The 8265-nt window shown below is 34.8% G+C and overlaps 1 long non-coding RNA gene across 1 annotated transcript; it reads left to right on the forward strand.

Moving 5' to 3' along the window:
* Nucleotides 1-662: 662 nt before the first annotated feature.
* LOC125257981 lies at nucleotides 663-2592 on the forward strand. Its single transcript, XR_007182488.1, has 4 exons — nucleotides 663-935; nucleotides 1500-1570; nucleotides 1696-1780; nucleotides 2049-2592. It is a non-coding gene; the product is annotated as an uncharacterized LOC125257981 (long non-coding RNA).
* Nucleotides 2593-8265: the final 5673 nt, after the last annotated feature.

The following is an 8265-nucleotide window of genomic DNA, read 5'->3' on the forward strand; positions in this document are numbered from 1 at the left end:
TGAGGTGTCATGTTTCCATATTAAAATAAAGGTTTAAAATACAAATGTTGCCCTTTTCAAATAAATATTTTGAATAAAAATGTTGCCATAGTCAAAATAAAATTTGTGTCATAAAGGTTTTAAAATGTAGGCTAAGTGTCACTAATTGAACTAGTATATACAGTTAATTGTCCACCTCTTGGATGTCTGCATCTCAAGAGAATGCAGTGATGTGTCTTTGTGTGGATTAGGACTGTTTGTGATTTGGTTTTAGTGGACCTGCAAAAATTGTGAAAACAGACATGTATGATGTATGATACACACAGGATGTATGTAAGTTTGTTCTTAAAAAGAAAAAAAATTGAAAATAAAAATTAAGTTGAAAAAAAAAATGTTTTTGTTTAACTTTTTTAAGGACGATGATAAGACAATGAATAATATTTATTGAATTAGCATAGGCCTATATCGATGAAATCATTAAGTTATTATGATGGTTAATGTTATTACCCCCCCCCCCCCAAAAGTATGATGTATGAAGGATAAAGTACATATGTGACGAAACTGTTAGGCTGCATCCGAAACCGCGTACTTACCTACTATATAGTAGGGGAAAAGCAGTAGGCGAGCGAATAAGTATGTCCGAATCCATAGTAGGCGAGAATTACCTGAGTGACGTCTAATTCTCGCGAGATTCGGACGTGCGTCTACTTAAAGTGCGTCCGTATATGCCTACTTACCTACTATATAGTAGGGGAAAATAGTACGTGAAATGAGTAGTATGTCCGAAATCCTCAGTAATCATAAAAGAGTAGTCGAGAAGTTCCCGGATGGCTTACTGCTCCCGCCCAGATTCTGAAGTGATCATCCGATGGACACTCTTCTATCCCAGGAGGCCACGGGAGAAGATACGTCATAATCGAACACGGAGGAGAAAAGCAGCGCGGATGTTTTTAAATGTGAGTATTAAAAACCTAAAACTTGGTTCCTTGTGTTAAAATCGCATTTGTTGAACTACTGTAGAGGTTTAAAGACGGTAGTCAGTGTAGTATAGTTGTGATTTTGCTGTAAAAACACGTTTTATTGTGTACAGCTAACAGGAGCTTCAATAACCACACGTTCGTCTCCAAAGTGGATTTACATGAATTCTAAATCATATCCAACATAACGTCGATTACTAAATGCTTATTTAACAACTGACAGGAAAATATTCAGTAAGTAATGCAGATAATAAGTACATCACAATATGAAATATACATCTGAGTGAAGTGTGTGCGGCGTTATTATGTAGAATTCACTGCCAACACTTTACATGAATGTAAGTAAATGTACATGAATGAATGTAAATAAACAAATGTACAAGTAACTAGACATAAGTTATCTATTTTATTTGTCCGTTAGTACTGTTGGTAAATTAAGGAATAATTGTATTGGATAAAAAGTGAGTTAAAACATCATCAACATGTATGTAGATTTGATCACATAAATCTCAGAGGAAACTTGAATCTTGTCTGATGTTACAGGGACAGATGATCACGTGTGTTTATCCGGTGGAGAGAGGCTGATGAAGGAATGATGCTGTAAAAGGCTTTGAGTGAGTATACCACAGAAATTAACACAAATCTATTTAAATATTAACTTGTAGATTATTTTAATGACTGTAATTTCAAACAGTTATTACAGCACTTCTCATTCTTGATGTCGGTATGTTTGCTGCAGAGCTTTTGTGGAGCAGGAACTGCAAGGAAAGATGACGGCGGCATTTGTGGGGAAAAGAAACCAGCTGGGATTGAACAGCGTGAAGGTGAGTAAATAATGACTGAATTTTTATGTTTGGGTGAACTAACCCTTTAAGTCCCTAAATAGAAACTGTATGAAATGTATGTATGCATTTATATTATGGTAGTACCTTGAAAAGTAAACTTTAAGAAATAATAAGCTTTATTGAGTGTTTGTGCCCAAGACACTAACAAAAAAGGCTTTACAAAAATAACATTTATATTTACTTGCAGGTTTTAGTTTTCTTTGGCAGATGCTTTTATCAAAAGTGACTAACAGTGCTTTTATTACAGGGATGATCCCCATGGAGTAACCTGGAGTAAAGTGTCTTGATCAAGGACAAGACGTTCTCGGAGATCGAACCAGCAACATTCTGCTTACCTTTAGCCCACTACACCACTAAAATAATAAAGCTGAAACAAAAAAATGTCATGTAATTGTAAAAATATTGAATGAAATATGGCAAGAAACAGAATGCTGACATGAATGAATTGTACAATGCTTTAATCTGTTTATTTAGTTATGCTGATGGAGAGCACATGAATGTTTGCAGCAGACACAGCAGCAGCCAGATTGTCCCGCACATCTTCTCCCACTCTTGCTTCAAGGTTGTGGGGTTCAGGGGTCCATCATCATCTTCCTCATCCTCTGGGTCAAAGATGCCCCCATTGAGAAGAGCAGCAAAGACAGGCAAAGGTGTTCACGGTGGTCAGCTGCTTCATCAAAATAAAGCTGCAGAATTTGCACAGCTGTGTTGAGATGGCAGCAGGGCTGAAATATGTGATTGTAAGAACAATACATTTGAATAAAACTTTGTTTCATGCTTTGTTTCATTTATTTATTGTGATCGTTACTTTTATTCATTCTATAACTCATTTATGTTTCCTATTGTCGGTAAAAAATATATATTTATTTTATTAATTCATTGCTTGACTGTAAATGGAGACATATTCACATCAGCTGTATTTGTCTAGTGTGTATTCATGCACAGCTATGTCATATGACAAAACATTACATTTTGCTTGTTTTACTAATACATCATTTTCAGTAAAAAAAAAAAAGAAAGTCATTTTAAGTATTGGTCAGCATTTATTATTTAAGTGTTAAGGTAGTCTGGCAATGCTGTTCAGTCAAAGGCGAGATCTATGAGCAGCTGCCCAACATCTCCTTTGTGCCGATATTGCAAATGCTGAGGAAAACTGTACGAGGTAGGGTTGTCGAGTTACTGGTGCTGTGAAGTGTTGGTGCACCTATCATATCTTTTTTTATTTTTATTATTATTGCGGAACTAACAATGAACAATCATAATGACAAAAAAAAACGTGGGTTTATGTACATCATAATATGAGATTACCCAGATAGCACACGTACGTCTGCAAGACGTCTGTTAAAGATCACTTCATCTGGAAAGCATCTGCTGTTTACAAACATCTAATAGACGTCTTTAAGATGTCAGTTTTACATACATTCTAAATCATAAACATCTTAAAGACATCTTTTAAACGTCTATTTGACATCTGTCAGGATACGTCCTATAGACGTATTCCAGATGAGCAAACACTCTAAATAATACGTCTTCCAGACGTAATCACACACATCAAATAGACGTCTCCGAGATGTACGTGTGCTATCAGGGTATATACACAGAAAAAAAAAAAAACAAAGACAATGTTAAATATCTGAATAATTCATCATAAGGCTTCAAAAATATATATTGTTTGAATTATTTTTTTATTATAAGCCTAAGGGATTAAACGACAGTTCAATTCAACAAAAAAAGGAAAACATGCGATTTAAGCCACTTTTGTTTGTGGATAAAATTGTATGCATATATATATATATATATATATAAAAAGAAATTAACAACATATTCAAGAGATTACAATTTTGGGTTTTCATTAAAAAATATCTTTAAGGATAAATCTGTGGGTCACATTAGTAGCGTAAAAAAAAACAAAAACCCTATTTAATTAACCCCAATTTTTTTGGTTATACTTCACAAAATAAATGGGCAGCTGTTTCTTCAACAAGACCACAAAATGAGCAAGATATTTACAGATATGAATGAAACCTGTCACTCATATCTTTTAAGTTGTTGCGCTTTGATAACGTCGTAGGTCACATGATAACGTCAACATGGTGGATGATGTCCGGATAACATTCATACTCAACGAGATTAGTACCTACTCTTTTAGGCTCGTTAAGTAAGTACTTATTGAAATTAAGTACCTACTCAGTGAGTAGGCGGTTTCGGACGCAGCCTTAGTAAATTAGTGAACGTTTTCAGACAGCAATATACTCACATGGCCCCTAGGTGTCAGTGTTTCCTAATTCATTTCAACAATCTCTTTGCAGGTTGTGAAAGTTAAACTAAAATGAATATGTGTGTAGTTAGTGAAATGTATCACTTTTCTAGAATTTATGTAATACAAAATATTAAAGTGTAGTTGACCCTGCACACTATCATTATGGTAAATGAGTGTGTTTAGAGAGAAATCCATCATCAGAACTTGTTGTTTTGTAAGGATTCAGTTGTTTTGTGACGAGTGAGTCGCTGTTGTCATGGTGAATTTAAAGAATGGAATCCCTATCCATGGGTTTCATGTGACGTCACTGTATTCTATCGCCGCCATATTTGTGACCGGTCACAGCTGAGCGCTCTGTTTAAGTCTATGGTGACAGCGGCTACAACTAGCAGAGGAAGGCCAACGAAACACTCTCAGAAGGTTCACAACAAATTTACAATATGTGGTGCTGTTAGCTGTTTCAAAAGTCGTCAGAACTACACATTTATTTGATCCCAAAGGAGTTAGATCGGCAGAATTATTGGCTTCATTCAGAAAGGACCATACCACTGGCAGCCAAACAGCAATGCACAACATTAATAACTGCTGGGACTGTCATTTACATAAGATTTTAATTGTATACAATTTTGTATTAAAATATTGTGAATTCTAGTTGCTGTGTTTCGGCTTGTTATTACAGGATGAACAAATTCATGACACGAGCTGACTACTAACTTAGTTCAAGTACACGCGTGCATGATTTTGTGCAAATATAAGTTGTAATTTTATGTCTATCTTGTATATATATGAATTACCCTATATAGGATGTGTTCCGTTGAGTTAATTAACTTAAAGCGCTTCATTTTACGGATGTTCATTCAGCGCGTGCAGCTCAAATAATAATATCAAAATGAGATGATTTGAGAAAAAATTCTGTTATTGTTCGTGATCCTTATTAATCAAACCATGTGTTGCTGAATATAATACAAGAGAGCTAGTTATTAAAAATAATGTATCATTTAAAAAAAAAAAATATGAAAGTTTTAATATTAGGCTACTGTAAACATTTTAATGACTTAATCATTGCTGTTTGAGCTGCGCACGCTGAAGCTGAAGAAAATAAAAACCCGTAAACAAAGTTAATTAACTCAACGGAACACATCCTATATAAGGTAATTCATATATATTTATACAAGATAGACATAAAATTACAACTTATATTTGCACAAAATCATGCACGCATGTACTTGAACTAAGTAATGTAGGCAGCTCGTGTCGTGAATTTGTTCATCCTGTAATAACACGCCGAAACACAGCAACTAGAATTCACAATATTATAATACAAAATTGTATACAATTATAATCTTATGTAAATGACAGTCCCAGCAGTTATTAATGTTGTGCATTGCTGTTTGGCTGCCAGTGGTGTCGTCCTTTCTGAATGAAGCCAATAATTCTGCCGATCTAACTCCTTTGGGATCAAATAAATGTGTAGTTCTGAGGACTGTTGAAACGGCTAACAGCACCACATATCCCAGACATATTGTAAATTTGTTGTGAACCTTCTGAGAGTGTTTCGTTGGCCTTCCTCTGGTAGTTGTAGCTGCTGTCACCATAGACTTAAACAGAGCACGCAGCTGTGACCGGTCACAAATATGGCGGCGGGCATAGCGGAAGTGACGTCTTTGAAACCCATGGATATAAGGCAGCTTTAACGCTCCATCACAGTGCTGTTCCATCGCAGACCTCTTTAACATACACTGTAAAATCTAGACAAACAGTTATATAGAAAAAGAAAGTCTTATTGATATGTCCACTTTAGAAGAATCAGATACCAGTGGTTTTCAACTGGTTTGTCTGTGGGACCCACATTTTCACATTTCTTATTAAGCCGCAATCAAATTTATTCCTCAAATGGCTGACACACTGTCCCAATTTAGTTACATATAAAATGTAAGAATATCACTAATAAATAAACACTGTAATGTGAGGATATTAAACAGCAGTCCCAAATTAGTTTTTCATCATACAGTAAAGTTAGAAAGTTGGTATGAGCCATCACATTCATTATTAATATAGAAATTAGCACAAAAATAGTGAAAATAAAGTGGTATTTAGGGTTAAGGTTACAAAAACTAGTAACCATGGTAAGTAAACAATAATACTAGCATGAACTGTTAAAATGGATGCTGATCCTGATGAATAGAATGAAAATCATACCTGTATGTAAATCCTTCCCATTCACACAACGTACCAGTTTACAACCCACGTAGAAGGTGACGTTCTCAGGACCTTGCAACGTTCCCTAAAAGTTTTCTAAAGGTGACGAAAATTCTGAACCTTTACAGAACATTAGGGACATTGCTAAAACGTCCTCTTTTTGTAATGAAAGTGCTGCAGTTCAAGGTTCCTTATATGACTTTAGGGGGTTATTTTATGGTCATGTGAGAATGTTACAAAGAGGACATTTGGGACATTAACAGAACATTCCCATACGGTCCTCTGTTGGTCATTTAATAATGTTCCTTACATGACTTTACACTCTCAAGAAGGATGTGTTAATTAATAACACATTTTATGTGTTATGGCTATTTTAACACATTTTTGTGTCAATTTAAGTTGATCATGTGTAAAGAGAGAGAGAGAGAGAGAGAGAGAAACAACACTGTGTCCAACACAACATGTGTTAAATATCATCCAATCACATTGCTGCTACGTCACTCCGCAAGCCATAAAAACAACACAACCTGTGTTATATCTTAACACATCCGTGTGTCTAGTTAAGGACAACACATGTTGTGTTACGTTTTTTAACTCAACCAGTGTGTTATTCTTCTTAACACAGGCAATGTTAAAATATTTAACACTCTAATGTGTCATAAATCACACAATTTGTGTCATAGATGTGCTATTTTTGACCAGTTAAAATGAATGCAATACACTCTTAGAAAGGATGTGTTAAAACTGACTCAAAATGTGTTAAATTCTTACACATCAGTATGTGAGTTTAGGGACAACACTTGTTGTGTTAATTCTGACACATTCACTGAGTCAATGATTTTAACACAGTAAATGTGTCAGGAATGTGATCTGATGATAACAAGCAGAATCAAAGGAGAAAATCACAATTTTTAAGCCACCATTGTGGAGATGAGTGTTTGCTTTAGTTGAGCTCTTGACCCTTGACTATTTAATATTAGATTTTGTTTTGGCTGTTGTAACAGCTAATTAAACAAAGAGAAAAGATGGTCAGGTAGTGTTGGTTATGTTTTTACCTAATCATTATTTGATCTGAATCACTGAATTAGATTTACATTATTGATTACAGCAGCACTGTGATTCTACAGCACAAGATCAGCTTTATCAATATAATTTGAAGGATTTCTTAAAAATTGTTCGGATTTAAAAAAAAAAAAAAAAAAAAAAATGAATTTGGATTCCTTGCCGCTGTTGCCTTTGGCTTGCTTAGTCGGGGACACTTGACATTTGATATTCAACAGTGTTTGGATCTGCCTACAGTGACACCATTGTATGTGAACTGAACTGAGCTGGATGATTACATCACTTTTTACTCCAGTGCTGATATAGATAAATTCACTAAATTGATAACTATTGATTCTTACATCAGAATGAATCAATACTGAATTTACTTAAGATGGATACTGATACTCTTTTGTTTAAGAGCTGCTGTGCAGCCAAAATTATATACCAGTTATCACTGTAAAGCTGCTTTGACATAATCTGCATTGTAAAAAGCGCTATATAAATAAAGGTGACTTGACTTAACTTAAAAATATCCAAAATATTTTTTTGAGAAAGTAAATAACCAGCCAGTGTTCAAAACTATCTCCTTACCTAAGCTTGATTCACAATGGTAAGCTTGTAGTAATTTTTTCTAATTTGAGTGGTACTGGTGGCTTTCTGTGGGAAATACGAGCAATCAGCTGGTTGTCTTTGTGTCATTACGTCACATCTGTTTACAAAAAGGAGTCCCAGCTATTATAAACTTATAATTTCGAAGGCAGATTGTAACCCAGGAAGGTCAAAATGACAATCATCAGTGTCAACTAGAGATTCACCCATAGTCAAAAACAAAAGACTTTGGACTATGGAGTGGCTACAGAAACTGAAATGTACAGGTAACAATGCTGATGTTGTCAACATTAATAATTTGAGAACAAAATATAACAATAATAATCATTTGCGTGGTTTGGCATGATCCGAG

This window comes from Megalobrama amblycephala, linkage group LG22 (assembly GCF_018812025.1).
Source record: "Megalobrama amblycephala isolate DHTTF-2021 linkage group LG22, ASM1881202v1, whole genome shotgun sequence".
Taxonomy (NCBI): Eukaryota; Metazoa; Chordata; class Actinopteri; order Cypriniformes; family Xenocyprididae; genus Megalobrama; species Megalobrama amblycephala.